At 37.3% G+C, this 17925-nt stretch overlaps 1 pseudogene; it reads right to left on the reverse strand.

Moving 5' to 3' along the window:
• Positions 1-13870: 13870 nt before the first annotated feature.
• On the reverse strand, positions 13871-15208 carry LOC140746739 (uncharacterized; annotated as a pseudogene).
• Between the last annotated feature and the right edge of the window lie 2717 nt (positions 15209-17925).

Below are 17925 nucleotides of genomic sequence, written 5' to 3' on the forward strand. Positions count from 1 at the left end.
GGTTTTATGCCCTCTGATGATACAACATGTCCCAAGTACAAAATTTCTTTCCTTAGAAAATCACATTTTTTGGGGTTTAGTTTCAAATTAACTTTTCGTAATCTAAACATAATGTCTAATAAATTTTTGTTGTGGTTTTCTAAATTTCCACCAAAACAAATCAGATTATCTAAGTAAATTAAACATTTATCATAGTGCAAACCTGACATTGCAACTGTCATAGCTCTTGAAAAAGAACAAGGGCTAGTTTTCAATCCCATGGGCAATCTTGTCATTTGATATTGACCTGATGGAGTGACAAAAGCTGTACAAGGTCTGCTGTCTGAAGAAAGTGACAATTGATAGTAGCCTTTATATAAATATTATAAATCTAAATGGCTAAAATAAACAGAACCAGACAAGGAATCTAAAATATCACAGATATTTGGTAAAGGGAATTTATCATCTTGAATACAGTTATTTAATTTCCTAAAGTCAATAACAAGTCTCATTTTCTTTTCACCATCACTACTTTCCTTCTTCGGTACAAGTAATACAGGACTAGACCATTCACTACTACTTGGTTCTATAATTTGATCTTTCAACATTTCCTCTACTTGATTATCTAATTCTTTACGCTGTGAAAATGGCAAACGGTAAGGTTTAGTATAGATTGGTGTGCGGTTTTAAATGTATCTTTTGTTCACAAACTTTTGCTACTTGTAATTTATCACCTGGTATGTGGAATACATCCGAGAATTTCGCGCATATGTTGATAACGGAAGATTTTTCATCAGTATTTAAATGACACAAGTTTAATGAATTTAAAACTTTCTTTACTTTTTCAGCATTAACTGATGTTTCGCTGAAACAACTGATATTATAATTACTTAATTTTTCAATATGAGGCTTAAAATAACTCAACGAAACTGATGTATCGCGAGTGTTTAATATCTGAATAGGTATTTTTGGGTTAATTGGTTTAGTTATTCCTCCTCCTAGAAAAACTCCTTCACACAATTCATTAGAAAGTACAACACAATCCTCTGTAGAATTACAATCAATTAAATATATTTTTTCACATCTGAGTGGGACTTTGATGTAATTATTATTTCCTAATTTACCCATATGCAATGGCAAAACTACATTTTGATTTAAAGTTAGAGTGTTATGTTCATAATTTAAAATACATTTATAGTAACTGAGAAAATCCTGACCTAATATTCCTTCCGTAGCACATGGTAAATTTTTAATTACGTGAAATTTGTGTTTCAATATTTGACCATATACACATAAGTTTAAATAAACATAGCCTACTGTAGCTATGCAGCCACCAATTCCTTTTATGGTTACTTTTTGTTTATGGATTGGCAAATTCCACTGCAAAATCATCTCTAATTTCACCGCTGATATATTAGCTCCTGAGTCAACTATCCAAGTGCAATGTGCGTCATCAATAGGAATGTTCACATAATTACTAAGTTCAAATGTAAAAATATTATTCACGAAAAAATGTTTGCTGATTATTAACAGATGAAGAAGGTCCAGCAGAATTATTATTTCTCATATCCGATGGAACGTTATTATGGTCTATAAAATATATACCTCTCTTTTGGTATCTTCCTCTTTGACCATTAGAAACACGACGACCACGAGATCTAGGGTGTCTAGATGTCTCGACTTGTCTCTCCTTAGGGTAAGATCCTTGGTTATAGAAATAACGTCGTCCTCCTCTGTTCCGATAGTTACGGGACCTATTAGACCTATATTGATTACACATACCTGATCTTCCTCTTGCTCTGCCCGATATGAACATCTCACCTTTGTTCAAGTTTTTATTACGTAAACCATTTACAAATTTATTTACCGCTAGTTAATTGGCTTTAAAATATTAAAAGCTTCTGGATTTTCATCTGCTTGTGTGATGGTAAGATCAACAAAGAGTTGTTCTATAGTTTTACCAAATTCATCTATCGAACTAGAATTCTGTCGAATATTAAGCATTTGAGAATGAAGTGCATTACTAGATTTTTTTGTTAATAAATGCAAACGCATATCGGTGATCAACTTGCTACATGATGTGTACGACTTGCTCAAACGTAATTTAGCACTTTCGGACAAACGTGTTTTTAAAACAAAATTAATTAACAACTGTTCATTGTCTTTGTCAATCATAGCACTATACAACTCAATAGCAGAAATTAACTTTTTTGTTACTTCTTCTTCATTATTCATTACAGGCAACAGAGATACTGCTGTATTTAAATTAAACTTTTCCATTTTGGCAATTTTCTCTAATGAAATACTTGTAGAACAAATTTCATTAATTTTAGAATACAACACATTAATTTCCTCACAAAAAGATTGAATGATATTTAAATCCTTATCTTTAATTATTCCCTTTTTTATTTGTATATCTATCTCAAGCTTAAAATTCAAAAATTGTTCGTAAATAATTTCACATTCCTGACTTTTCTTTTCTACTAATACCTTGGTTCTTCGATTTGGTCCTACTTTAATTAAATATTCCTTTATTGCATACAACTTATCATAAACATCTTTTAAATTCTCTGCCATAACATTTTATAGATAGCTTAATAATATTATTAAAAAGTAAAAAGGCATTATCAAATTGTTAACTAAAATATTATGTAAAAATAAGTATAATTTGTATAAGTAAAATAAGTATAGTTTGTATAAGTATTATACGACATTACATTACAAAAAAGTATACACGTGTATTAAAAAAATAAATAAGTTCATAACCTTATGCATCCGACTGTACCGCACTTTTGATCACTTTCACATGTTTTTATTTTTCACTATTATTACATTCCGCATTTTTCTCGTTTTGTAGAGACCGTAGAAGGAAGTCCAGCTGCTAGAGGCTCTTAAACTTGCTGCTCCTGGTGAACTCCAGAGATAGCTCTTCTCTCAGTTCTTCTCAATGAATGTCGTAAAATCTCTCTCCTCGTAAGAAATCCATGGCACCGATAATATAGTTTTATAATTAGGTAGCATGCTCCCAGAAGAATCGTAGCCAAGATGATTATCATAATGATGCTGCTGCTGCTCACATGATTTATTAATTGCTGTATGTCGGCGCTGTTCGAACCTGCGGCATTTTGCGCTATCACGACTTCTTCTTTTGATACTGTTTTACCCATTTTTCCAAAAAATTGCGAACTGAACTCAATGCATAAAAGTCTTTGTTCTTACAGAGCCTAATAAGGTAAACGGAATGCGCGTCGATGCCACCCGCATCGCGCCTCTGGCCGGGTCGCCATGAGGTGTCGGGTTCGTAATTAAAGAAGTTATGATTAGGACACGTGTTTATTGTATGCCGATTACATTCAGACTACTCTATCTAAACTATCTAATTATCCACCACATAATTATCCAAATTTTTTCCCTAATATACGACAATGTCAAGCTGGGTCCTCCGTGTAATGTGATTAAATGTGCCTGAATAATTAGGAGTTCGGTTAAACGATTGTGGCTTGGGAGAATTATCGGGTGCTTAGATGATTGTTGTAATCTTGAATTATTTAGACGCCCTCCAACTCTTAAAAGCCCGTCCGATTGGTCAATGTAAGGGTTGAGGCATAATAGTTTACTACTCTTTCGTAGATGTTCCCCTCTGCTTAATCTATAAATATCATCCTGAAATTCCATATACTGAACCGTTCTAATAATTAAATTATAAGAATTGTTCATTTCGTTTACTGATAAATAATTACGTCGTGACGTATTTTGTCTGTCGCGAATCCACCGGATGTAACGTGAGAGCCAGCCTATTGTTGTCACCGCGCGGGTTATTGAACTGCAATCGTTTAGTAATTTTATAATAAATGAATTCGTGTCATATAAAGTTACGTTCACACTGGCTTTCTTAGTTTCAATAGTAGGAGATTGATATTTTTTATTGCATTGCGCAGTCAGCGGTGTTATGTTCCGATTTGACGTGATGCCAACGTGATGCAGGAACAATGTTTATAATTTTTGCACTCTATTTGCAACGAAGTGTTTCCACCGGTTAACATCACCGTGAATTCATCCGAGGACCACCATCGAATCTGTCCACGCGTAAATATCAATGTTAGTTGCAGTATAAATTCTAGTTATCTGCTTGAATAACTGCGATAAAAGAAGAGCACCACATAGTTCAAGTCGTGGTAAAGATTTTTTACTTTTTATAGGAGCTACTTTAGTTTTTGCCGTTAGCAACTTCGATATACAAGCGCCCTTATTGTCTCTAGTGACAATGTACACACAGCATGCGTAAGCTTTTTCCGAAGCGTCACAAAACCCGTGTATTTCATAATAATTGTTACTACCTATATATCGAGAAATTTCAATGTTATTTAAGTTTTGAAAATCGCATTTTATTTATCCACTCATTTTTAACAGCGTCCGAAACTATATAATCCCACGAAATGTTCTCATCCGACCATGTTTTTTGAAACAATAATTTCGCTCTAATAGTAAGCGGCGATAACCATTCTAGCGGATCAAATATTTTTGCAATATGAGACAGTAATGCCCTTTTAGTTAAATTTTCTTCATCGCGTAGATCGTCAAATTTATTTTGAAATGTAAATGTATCGGAATGCGCGTTCCAACGAATACCTAGCGTTTTTCTTGTTTCGGAACATTTAAAATCTAACAGTGTGTCAATTTGATTGGACGTCAGGTCGTTAACGAGTTCGGGAACGTTGCTGGACCACTTCCGAATGTTCATTCCCGCCCCTTTTAATATGTTGATGATCTGTAATTGTAAAATCTTTGCGCCCTCAATAGTTTCACTACCTTCTAGAAGATCATCCATATAGAAGGAATTCTTTAGCGCTTCCGCAGCTAAAGGAAACTTACTAGCGTCGTCAACGGCTAGCTGATGTAATGTCCGCATGGCAAGGTATGGAGCGGCCTTTGTTCCGTATGTGACTGTTGCCAGCTGATAATCCGTCATTGTATCTGAAGGGGAATACCTCCAGATAATGCGCTGTAAATGTTGATCCTCTTCTCTTACAAGTATCTGCCGGAACATTTTCTCTATATCTGCCGTCACTACATATTTATGCCGGCGCCAGTTGATGATGAGACTCGTTAAGTCCTCTTGCAGATTAGAGCCGCGTTCCATTAAATCATTAAGGCTGTTACCTGATGATGTCTTACATGATGCATTAAAGACCGTTCGTAGTTTAGTTGTGGAGGAATCAGATTTGATTACTCCGTGGTGCGGAAGATAACATGAGGTCATATTACTATTTATCACCCGTTTCATATGACCCATAGTCTCATAATCGGACATAAAGTTTACGTAACTTTGACTAAACTCCGAATTTTTTAACATTCTTTGCTCTACGAGTATGTTACGAAATTGAGCCACGGCTTTCGATTTAGAAAGACCTAACTTCAGTTGAAAGTCTGGCTTCATGGGAAGAGCAACCTCATATCTACCATTTGTTAAACGTCTAGTTGTAGACTTATATAAATCCTCACAATATTGATCTTCAGACGATAAAATAGGAGTTGTATCTTTAACCCCCTCTAGTTCCCAGTATTGAGACAAGTCTGGTACGTTATTTATTATTACGTGACAGTTAAAAGTCTTAACGTTACCCGACAAAATCCACCCTAACTTCGTTTGTTGAGCTATTGGTGCCGTGTTAGGGCCCATAATCAGACCACTCATAATAATATCCGAATAAACACTAGCATCCAATAGAAGATCAATCGGCCGGGACACGTTGTATTCCGGATAGATGTGACCAAGCCCTCTTACCAAATGTACAGTTAGGTAAATTATTATTTATTACGTACGAAATAACTAAAGCTTGTGTAGTAAATTCGTAGTCATCGTGAATAGAATTACACTCGAGCGTTACGATCCCCTTGCTTGGTCGCGTGCCGTTACCTACTCCCGATACGGTTCCGTAGTATCGTTGTCTCGGAAGGCCTAACAATTGAACGGCGCGTTCTGAAATTAAAGATATCTGTGAACCTTGGTCGAGCAGAGCTCGTAACGTGACAAACGTGCCATCCGCGGCCTTCACACGCAGCGATAGGGTTGTAAGCAAAATCTCCTCATAATCTGTAGCTACATGGTTGACCGTCGGTTGACTGGTCCCTGCTGACGAATTTGCGACAATATCATGAGATGGATGAACAGATTGCGATTTATTGGCGTTCGAAATACGAGTTTGCATTGCGGAACCCTGAATAAAGGCATCATGTAACATCGTATGATGTTCGCGTTGACAGTATTTACACGTTTTAGTAGAATTGCATTGTGTGTCGTAATGTCTAAATAAGCAACATTCGCAAACCTGTAATTTCCTAACTGTTTTTAATTTTGCATCAGGCTTTAATTTATTAAATTGAAAACACTTGTACAAAACATGACGTTGATTACAAAATGGACATGACCACGCGTTACAAGTAGTTGAGCTGACATATTCCCGTTTGTAGTTATTACTTGAATTAAAATATGGTGTACGATTAGGCTTACGTAATTTTGATACGAAATAACCGTATTGCAGCATTTCAAAATGCCCTTTTTGTCGTATTATAAATGTTATCCATATTACTCATTATCATAAAGATTTGTTTTTATTGTAAAATTTTACGTCTTAACACGTTTTTATTATTATTATTCTATGTAGCAATTACTTGTAAATTAAATCTAAATATTTTGATGAAATAATTTAAATTCATTTTTATAAAAACTTTGTGTAATGAGTAAGTAATTTTGAATTATTGTTTTGTTTTCAAAGGTTTCGCATTGCATTAAGTAAAGTTAACGGCCACTAAGTTTTCTAAGTATAATTAGTATCATTTAAAGTTAATAGTATAAGTAAACACAGGTAGCAACAGTAGTTTAAAGTTCTTTGTTGTAATTATGCTGATTGTCAAAAACGTGTCGTGACTCCCGTTACACATCCTTTTAGGAATGGAATGTGTAAGAGTCGGATTGCAATGCAATGCCGATACAGTTCTAATTACAAGCGCATTTGTAGGTAACCATTGTCGCTATGCAAAGTTTATGAATGTAAAAGTACTTGAGATCTTTTATAAAGTTGAAATTCATAACTTTTGTAATTTAATTTATGGCTTGGAAGTAGTTTTCGATTGTGGAATGTAACATAAATATGATTATGAATTTAATTGAACTGAAATAATATGATTACTTTATAAGTTAGTCAAAATATAGGCTTATGAAAGGAATGTACGGTTGGTAATTATGTATGGATTTCTTCCGTGGGTAGGTAGGGTACCCAAGTAATTGGGCATAAATAGTATCTTCATTGCTTATTATCATTCTTCAATTCTTTCATAAATCTACTAATCCATTTCTTTCACACAGACGACTCGCGTACGGTATGATCAAGATTATGGTCTAAGATTTACACAACATAATTAGTAATTATAATTTTCTATCTCCTTTCTTTTTTTATACATTAAGACATTTCAAATGTCATTATACTATTCTTTAAGTCCTATTCACTAATCATAAAATCCTTTTCAACACACGATATTTCATCAGTACGTTAGATATTTTCTTAACTCTCGGGGGATCAAACCCAATTATTACTAAAAATACTAACTTACGGAAGAAATCCATACATAATTACCAACCGTACATTCCTTTCATAAGCCTATATTTTGACTAACTTATAAAGTAATCATATTATTTCAGTTCAATTAAATTCATAATCATATTTATGTTACATTCCACAATCGAAAACTACTTCCAAGCCATAAATTAAATTACAAAAGTTATGAATTTCAACTTTATAAAAGATCTCAAGTACTTTTACATTCATAAACTTTGCATAGCGACAATGGTTACCTACAAATGCGCTTGTAATTAGAACTGTATCGGCATTGCATTGCAATCCGACTCTTACACATTCCATTCCTAAAAGGATGTGTAACGGGAGTCACGACACGTTTTTGACAATCAGCATAATTACAACAAAGAACTTTAAACTACTGTTGCTACCTGTGTTTACTTATACTATTAACTTTAAATGATACTAATTATACTTAGAAAACTTAGTGGCCGTTAACTTTACTTAATGCAATGCGAAACCTTTGAAAACAAAACAATAATTCAAAATTACTTACTCATTACACAAAGTTTTTATAAAAATGAATTTAAATTATTTCATCAAAATATTTAGATTTAATTTACAAGTAATTGCTACATAGAATAATAATAATAAAAACGTGTTAAGACGTAAAATTTTACAATAAAAACAAATCTTTATGATAATGAGTAATATGGATAACATTTATAATACGACAAAAAGGGCATTTTGAAATGCTGCAATACGGTTATTTCGTATCAAAATTACGTAAGCCTAATCGTACACCATATTTTAATTCAAGTAATAACTACAAACGGGAATATGTCAGCTCAACTACTTGTAACGCGTGGTCATGTCCATTTTGTAATCAACGTCATGTTTTGTACAAGTGTTTTCAATTTAATAAATTAAAGCCTGATGCAAAATTAAAAACAGTTAGGAAATTACAGGTTTGCGAATGTTGCTTATTTAGACATTACGACACACAATGCAATTCTACTAAAACGTGTAAATACTGTCAACGCGAACATCATACGATGTTACATGATGCCTTTATTCAGGGTTCCGCAATGCAAACTCGTATTTCGAACGCCAATAAATCGCAATCTGTTCATCCATCTCATGATATTGTCGCAAATTCGTCAGCAGGGACCAGTCAACCGACGGTCAACCATGTAGCTACAGATTATGAGGAGATTTTGCTTACAACCCTATCGCTGCGTGTGAAGGCCGCGGATGGCACGTTTGTCACGTTACGAGCTCTGCTCGACCAAGGTTCACAGATATCTTTAATTTCAGAACGCGCCGTTCAATTGTTAGGCCTTCCGAGACAACGATACTACGGAACCGTATCGGGAGTAGGTAACGGCACGCGACCAAGCAAGGGGATCGTAACGCTCGAGTGTAATTCTATTCACGATGACTACGAATTTACTACACAAGCTTTAGTTATTTCGTACGTAATAAATAATAATTTACCTAACTGTACATTTGGTAAGAGGGCTTGGTCACATCTATCCGGAATACAACGTGTCCCGGCCGATTGATCTTCTATTGGATGCTAGTGTTTATTCGGATATTATTATGAGTGGTCTGATTATGGGCCCTAACACGGCACCAATAGCTCAACAAACGAAGTTAGGGTGGATTTTGTCGGGTAACGTTAAGACTTTTAACTGTCACGTAATAATAAATAACGTACCAGACTTGTCTCAATACTGGGAACTAGAGGGGGTTAAAGATACAACTCCTATTTTATCGTCTGAAGATCAATATTGTGAGGATTTATATAAGTCTACAACTAGACGTTTAACAAATGGTAGATATGAGGTTGCTCTTCCCATGAAGCCAGACTTTCAACTGAAGTTAGGTCTTTCTAAATCGAAAGCCGTGGCTCAATTTCGTAACATACTCGTAGAGCAAAGAATGTTAAAAAATTCGGAGTTTAGTCAAAGTTACGTAAACTTTATGTCCGATTATGAGACTATGGGTCATATGAAACGGGTGATAAATAGTAATATGACCTCATGTTATCTTTCGCACCACGGAGTAATCAAATCTGATTCCTCCACAACTAAACTACGAACGGTCTTTAATGCATCATGTAAGACATCATCAGGTAACAGCCTTAATGATTTAATGGAACGCGGCTCTAATCTGCAAGAGGACTTAACGAGTCTCATCATCAACTGGCGCCGGCATAAATATGTAGTGACGGCAGATATAGAGAAAATGTTCCGGCAGATACTTGTAAGAGAAGAGGATCAACATTTACAGCGCATTATCTGGAGGTATTCCCCTTCAGATACAATGACGGATTATCAGCTGGCAACAGTCACATACGGAACAAAGGCCGCTCCATACCTTGCCATGCGGACATTACATCAGCTAGCCGTTGACGACGCTAGTAAGTTTCCTTTAGCTGCGGAAGCGCTAAAGAATTCCTTCTATATGGATGATCTTCTAGAAGGTAGTGAAACTATTGAGGGCGCAAAGATTTTACAATTACAGATCATCAACATATTAAAAGGGGCGGGAATGAACATTCGGAAGTGGTCCAGCAACGTTCCCGAACTCGTTAACGACCTGCCGTCCAATCAAATTGACACACTGTTAGATTTTAAATGTTCCGAAACAAGAAAAACGCTAGGTATTCGTTGGAACGCGCATTCCGATACATTTACATTTCAAAATAAATTTGACGATCTACGCGATGAAGAAAATTTAACTAAAAGGGCATTACTGTCTCATACTGCAAAAATATTTGATCCGCTAGAATGGTTATCGCCGCTTACTATTAGAGCGAAATTATTGTTTCAAAAAACATGGTCGGATGAGAACATTTCGTGGGATTATATAGTTTCGGACGCTGTTAAAAATGAGTGGATAAATAAAATGCGATTTTCAAAACTTAAATAACATTGAAATTTCTCGATATATAGGTAGTAACAATTATTATGAAATACACGGGTTTTGTGACGCTTCGGAAAAAGCTTACGCATGCTGTGTGTACATTGTCACTAGAGACAATAAGGGCGCTTGTATATCGAAGTTGCTAACGGCAAAAACTAAAGTAGCTCCTATAAAAAGTAAAAAATCTTTACCACGACTTGAACTATGTGGTGCTCTTCTTTTATCGCAGTTATTCAAGCAGATAACTAGAATTTATACTGCAACTAACATTGATATTTACGCGTGGACAGATTCGATGGTGGTCCTCGGATGAATTCACGGTGATGTTAACCGGTGGAAACACTTCGTTGCAAATAGAGTGCAAAAATTATAAACATTGTTCCTGCATCACGTTGGCATCACGTCAAATCGGAACATAACACCGCTGACTGCGCAATGCAATAAAAAATATCAATCTCCTACTATTGAAACTAAGAAAGCCAGTGTGAACGTAACTTTATATGACACGAATTCATTTATTATAAAATTACTAAACGATTGCAGTTCAATAACCCGCGCGGTGACAACAATAGGCTGGCTCTCACGTTACATCCGGTGGATTCGCGACAGACAAAATACGTCACGACGTAATTATTTATCAGTAAACGAAATGAACAATTCTTATAATTTAATTATTAGAACGGTTCAGTATATGGAATTTCAGGATGATATTTATAGATTAAGCAGAGGGGAACATCTACGAAAGAGTAGTAAACTATTATGCCTCAACCCTTACATTGACCAATCGGACGGGCTTTTAAGAGTTGGAGGGCGTCTAAATAATTCAAGATTACAACAATCATCTAAGCACCCGATAATTCTCCCCTCGAATAGAATGATTGACAATAAGCTCTGAAAAGCGTTATTTTTACATCCTCAGTGCAGCGAGCAAATCTGCGAGCCAACATATTACATCGTACTGCTAGTGCCCGTCTCTCTCTCTCTACATCCAGATCATCCTTCAGATCTTCAGCAACCGTGTGACCCAGATATTTAAAATGTTTAACAATTTTTAGTGTATTGCCATTAAGTACAATAGGAGGTACTGTGGTCGGCCCAATTTTCCCGGCTTTGAACACAAGTACCTCACTCTTTTTACAATTGTACCTAAGGCCGTGCTCTCGTGCATAATTCTCGCATATACGTAGCAATATGCGAAGACCACCAATTGAGGGCGCCAGCAGCACCATATCGTCTCCATCACTAATGTTGTTAACACAAACCCCATCAATGTAGCATCCGACGTGGGTGCTGCTGAGCTCCTCGATGAGCTGGTTAACATATAAGTTAAATAACCTCGGAGAGCTCAAACCGCCCTGTCTCACACCACACTCCAGCTTGTAAACATCAGACAGGGTGTTAAGCCAACTTACCTGATTGGTCTGGTTGTTGTACCAAAATATAAGTAAGGCAGTCCCATCAGCCGGCATTCCCGTATTTCCAAGCTTTTTCCACAGCAAGTTATATCCTACTAGGTCAAACGCCCTAGACAAATCAAGGAAGCAGGCATAAACAGGAGTCTTTCTCTCCGTATAGTACTTAACAGTATGCTTGAGACTCAGGATGGCACTCTCGGTGGATAAACCCGACTGGAAACCAAACTGCGCATCATGAAGTTTTATATATCCACTCAAACGAGTGTCAAGTATACTGTCAAGTATCTTAGCCATTGTGGTGGCTAATGAGATGGGTCTATAGTTGGATTTGTCTGAGGCATCCCCGGTCTTATTCTTAAGAATAGGAACCACAATGGTTCCACAATGGGCTCCGGCAAATATGAATGCCCCAAGCAAAGTTTAAAAAGCATTGCCAATATGCGAGATATATATACGCCTGCATATCTGAAATGCTCAATGCTGAGACCGTCATGTCCAGGTGATTTACCTCTCTTCATGTTTTTAATCACAGTTGAAACCTCTGCGCCTGAGATGTTCATAATTGACTTTAACATGTCGGTATCACCATTGACCACTTCAGTCGCAGGCGGCGATAAATGAGACTTAATATTAAAGTGATCTTTAAAATTATTAGCAATTAACTTGGGGTCATTCTCGCCACCGACGCTCACAGGTACACTAGGTTTCGGGTTTATTTTGTTTGTATGTTTCCAGAATGCCTTAAAGTCGCCTATAGAATGTTTGGATGCCAGTATATCCATTCTGATCTGCTCCTGATTATCCTGGCACCATTTAAGTTTGGACTTAAAGGATTTTCTCGTATCACACATGTCCTTATAAATCAAACCACTCGTTGGCTTACCCGCTAGTATCCATGTGTGAAATGTTAAGCGTGCATTCCTGTGAGCTTCGGCTACATATTTATTCCAACCAACAATATAGCCACCCTTTCTATGACACTTATATGATTGGTTACTAGATAACACGGCTGCCTCGGATAGGATGTCTATTAATTTCAAATACAATCTATCTATAAATAAAACATGATCACTGTTAGAGCAACACGAGACAGAACATCCTTTAAGCTCTTCTGGGATGCTTAAATACCTAAGATGCTCATGGCAGTAGTCATGGTACACACGAATCTGATTATCACCGCGCTCACCCCATAAGACTAGATTACACGCAGACTTTTCAGAAATAAAATCGCGCTTTAATAAAATGCCTTCAATATTGCATGCAACAAAAAGAGGAAAGTGGTCTGACCAATACACGTCATGCTGCACCCACACTCTGTCAACTGTAACTTGGGCAGATTTTGTAACAATGCAGTGATCTAACCATCTCCTACTGCCGTGAGCATCACTGGTGAAGGTATACGTACCAGGATCCAGTCCCAGCATATCTATATCTATGCAACACCAGTTATTATCTATGCAAAAATTAAACATTTCGTCACAGAAAAGCTCTTTTGGATGTGCATTAAAATCCCCTAATATATACACAGATTCACAGTCATTATTTTCTTCCATAACCGCGCTAATCACGCCAAAACACTCCGTATATGTAGATAAATTGTCAATATCATTAACCGGCATGTATACACTGAACACTATAAAGTATTTGTTTTTTAACCTCACTTTTATCGCGCACAGTCTAGGGTTTTTACACTCAAGAATAGAAACGGATTCAAACGCATTATTTCGCCACAAAATAGCCACGCCACCGTACGGTCTTCCACTTAGAATACCAACCGATGTGTCGACTGCGCTGGTACCCGTGCATCCAAACTCCGCATCAATAGTACTTAACAGCGGTAAGTCATGTGGAAGTAACCATGTCTCCTGTAGCGCCAGAATATCAGACGATTTGCACAAAGTTCGAATTCCTTCCATGGAACGCTTTAGGGATTTGCAGTTAAAACTGCATAGTATACATTTATTAGGTGTACTATCCATGACAGCTATTATTTTTATCTAAATTATCCCCGTTAGGCCCATCAAGCCCCTTTCCACGCTGACTGAAATTTACAAACTTTCGGAATGTTATACCACAAGGCCACAAATTTCCATCTAAAAATACATCAATCTTCGATTTAGAGACAAAAACCTTGTAGGAGTTATATCCTTTATGTTTTTTCATTCTCATTTTCAATAGTGAGACACGTTCGCTTGTTTTTTCGTGTATGTAGTCAATAATATCAGATTCCTTAACGTCGATATCCACATTTGATACAAATAATGGAACTTTAATGTCTGCTGCTTTGAATTTACTATTACATGTCATGTTTGCTTGTCCCATTTTTCCTATAAATTTATTCCGTAACCGTTTCTTCTGAACTTGAACCCATTTTTCATTAGGTTCTGGTTTTTTCCACTCTTCCCCTGTGGCAGATATTTCCGCAAATGATAACTTTCTCGATGTAACAACCACGCTTTGTTTACTTGAATCAGCTGTTGTACCGCTAGCCTCGCAATGCTCTGTTCCTTTCCTACTACACGACGTCACACAGCTATTAGAAGGATCGCGCGCGCACGTAGGCGAGTGTAAGTGAGACGAACGTATTGTATCAGGGGTGAACACTGGTCTAGCGCGTGAAGGAGACAATAAAACCCCCCCTGCATTCTCCGCTAACATCCACTGGTACGTTATCTTGCGATGAGGGAGACGACAAATTTACGTCACAATGTTGACCGTGGTCAGTTACTCCAACGGTATGCGACTCAGTCGTTGGTGTTTGAATCGCCATCGGCCCACTATCTTGCAAATACCCTCCACGTCTAACATTTATTCTGCTACTAGTATTAATTACCGATGCATAACGGTCATTTATCCATTTGTTTTCTAACTCTTCAAAACGTTTATTCGTTGCATAAGTTTCTTTTATCTCGGTAACATCTGCTTTCAGCCGAATAATATCTTTTAATAGCGCTGTCACGTCCACAAGATCGAATGTCACCGGTGGAAGTTTGTTTAAATCTCGGGCCACAAACACTGGCATTATATCGGGATCACTTTCCTTGAGGACCGCTATAATATCTTCAAGATCTCTTTGAATTTTCCCTCCTTTTCTTCTCGAAATGTTACGCTTATTAGTTTTATTGATTCAAACAACAAAGTCTTCGCTTTTTCAACCTCTACGATCGTAAAAGCCGACGCACAAATACGTATCATACTCTCGTTATCCATAGTATCCACTTTATTTTGTACATACGCCAAAATTTCACTTATGACAATATTACAGCTAGCACATTTAACAGTTTTCGAGCACATATTTACGTTCGTCATTTTAATTTCAAAAGGTCACATATGAGACCTGGCACGCGCACCTCACTTGACCGCGGTCATCGCGCGACTGTATAGTGACAGAATAGTCAGCACATAACCTAACAGATCCGTCTCGTTTTAATACCGGGACTATCGGCGATGCATTAGACGAGTATTCCACAGGTTCAAGAATACCTAACCCGACTAGCCTATTGATTTCTTTTTCAACCTTCTCGCGTAAAGCAAATGCCACTGTGCGTGCTTTTAAAAAAACCGGTGTTACGTTATCTTTTAACAATAGTTTTATTTCATACCCATTGAACTTCCCTAACCTATCAGAGTTGCAAGTTTTTAACGCACGTATCCGTTTCACTACAATAATTGACAGGTACTAACTGTAAATTAAATTTTGAAATGAAATCCCTACCAAGTAGCGGTGGACCACCGTCTTGGACAACATAAAAAATGATGACATGAGTTTGTCCCACATAGCACACAAGAAGCCGGATGGTACCTACACAGACAATATTCCTGCCGTTATAAGTCATCAGGTGTTTACGAGTAGCTGATAATGGCACATCTTTAAAATGCATTTTATAATAACTCTCCGAAATAACGGTAACAGCTGATCCACTGTCGACCTCAAACCTAAATTCGAGCTTATTTATCAGAACTGTCTCCACCATTGGCTCCCCCCTGACTGAACGGATATAAAAAACCTTACCGTCATCCTCACTCTCGTCACCGAAATCCATCTTCACATAATTTACTTTCGAGCACATCTTGCGTAAATGGCCCTTTTACGTGACACTTCCTACAACATAATTTTTATATTTGCACTCCGATGCTTTGTGATTCGTAAAACCACACACACTACACTTCACTTTATCCGCACTCGCACCCCTGCGACTGTCCGTGATCTTGAACAACTGGGAGTCCGCGGGCGCGGCGGGCGGCGCCGGGGCAGCCGCGCTGGCGGCCGCGGCCGCGGCGCGCGCGCAGCTTAGGTTTTCTGCCATCTCCACGACCTTCGCCAATGTGAGGTCGGCCAAATCCTGGGCATACAGCTTTTCTTTTTCGGCACTTGCACGCATTCCCATGATAAATTTATCGCGAAGCGTCTCTTCTACGTTTAAGAAGCCGCACTGCGCCGAAAGCCCCCGTAATCTCGCAGCCCATTGCGAGTGGGATTCGCATGTTTGCTGGGCGGCGGCGTAAAAATTATGTCGCTCGCCAAACCCGACGCGCTTTGGGTTGAAGTGGCCATCTAGGAGTTTTAGAAGGTCTTCATATGGTACAACTTCGAGTCCTTTAGGCAACGCTAAGTCTGTTGCCAGCCTGTATGTACCCTCGCTGAGTGCGCTGAGAAGGATCGCCTTCCTCTTTTTCCCTGTAGGGTCTGTCTGTTCCCCAATGTCGTTCGTAATAAAATATTGAGCTATACAACCCTTGTACGTACTCCATGTCTGAACGTTATGATCGAAACAATTTAAAATCCCGAATTGTACAGTCGACATTTTCTTTTTGTTTTTAACACGCGGGTAGTCGTCGCCACTGTTAGATATGTAGACTGGGTGTACGCGAGTGAAACGACAGGCGGTTACCAACGCACTGATTTATTTCTTAATACCTTCGGTGGACACAGCCACGCACACATTGACAAGTACATACATACGTAACACCACCTGATATATTTTTGTATATAAAAAAATCTATTAAATCACGAACTTTGTGAGGATCAGTAGGTATTTTTGGTATTAAAATCACCACCTAAGATGAATTTTTCGGTTAAATTATTTAAAAATCTTACATACTGTTCTTTCTTTATGGAATATCTAGGTGGGCAATAGATTGCTGCAATAGTTATACGGTAGTCTTAAGTTTCGACACCAATAGCCACAGATTGAATATCATGTTCTTGATGCTTAAATTGTTCGAAGTGACACAAACTTTCTTTAACGATAACAGCACTTCCACCTCTAGCGCAATTATCTGGATGGATCGCGTGATATACAGCATACCCTTTAAATTTTATGTGTGTCTGTGAGGTGTAGTGTGTTTCTGAAATCAAGTAGATACCTATATTTTTTGTATTTAGGACTACTTGAAGTTCGTACTGATGTTGATGTAGCCCGTTTGCGTTCCATGTCATAATTTTTAGTATACGACCCATTATAATTTATTAGTACGTGTGATAATATCTTTCTCTATTTTATTCATGTTGTCATGAACTTAAGAATTTGAGTTAATTTATCTTCAGTTTCTTTGTTTGTAATCGGATTTGATTGTTGTTGTAACCTTTTGTTGGATGCTGCTACTTGAGCATAAGATTTCATTGTGACTTTTCTGTTTGGTTCCTGATTTTTTATATCAAAAGTGACATATTTGTCAGTAGTTTTTAAATACCGCTGTTCTGAAATTGTCTGCAGGTTTTCACTTTTTCTTGGCTTCTTATGATTTTTGTTTTTAATTTTTTGCATCTCTTTTGCCACGAAGCATCCTCTATAGTTCGCGGGATGAGCTTCGCCACAGTGAATGCATTTTAGCTTTAGCGTCTGCTGGTTTCTGACATTCCGTAGTAAGATGTTTGCCAGTACATTTGACGCATCTTGGTTCTCTTGCGCAATATTTCTGTGTGTGACCATAGTTTTGGCACCTTTTACATTTAGGAATTAATTTCGAAATTTTCAGTGGATGAATTTCCACTTTACAACCTAAAATCGATTTTATATTATAAA

Source organism: Epargyreus clarus, unplaced genomic scaffold, assembly GCF_041222505.1.
Source record: "Epargyreus clarus isolate Ecla_fem2 unplaced genomic scaffold, WU_Ecla_fem_2.2 ptg000013l, whole genome shotgun sequence".
NCBI lineage: Eukaryota > Metazoa > Arthropoda > Insecta > Lepidoptera > Hesperiidae > Epargyreus > Epargyreus clarus.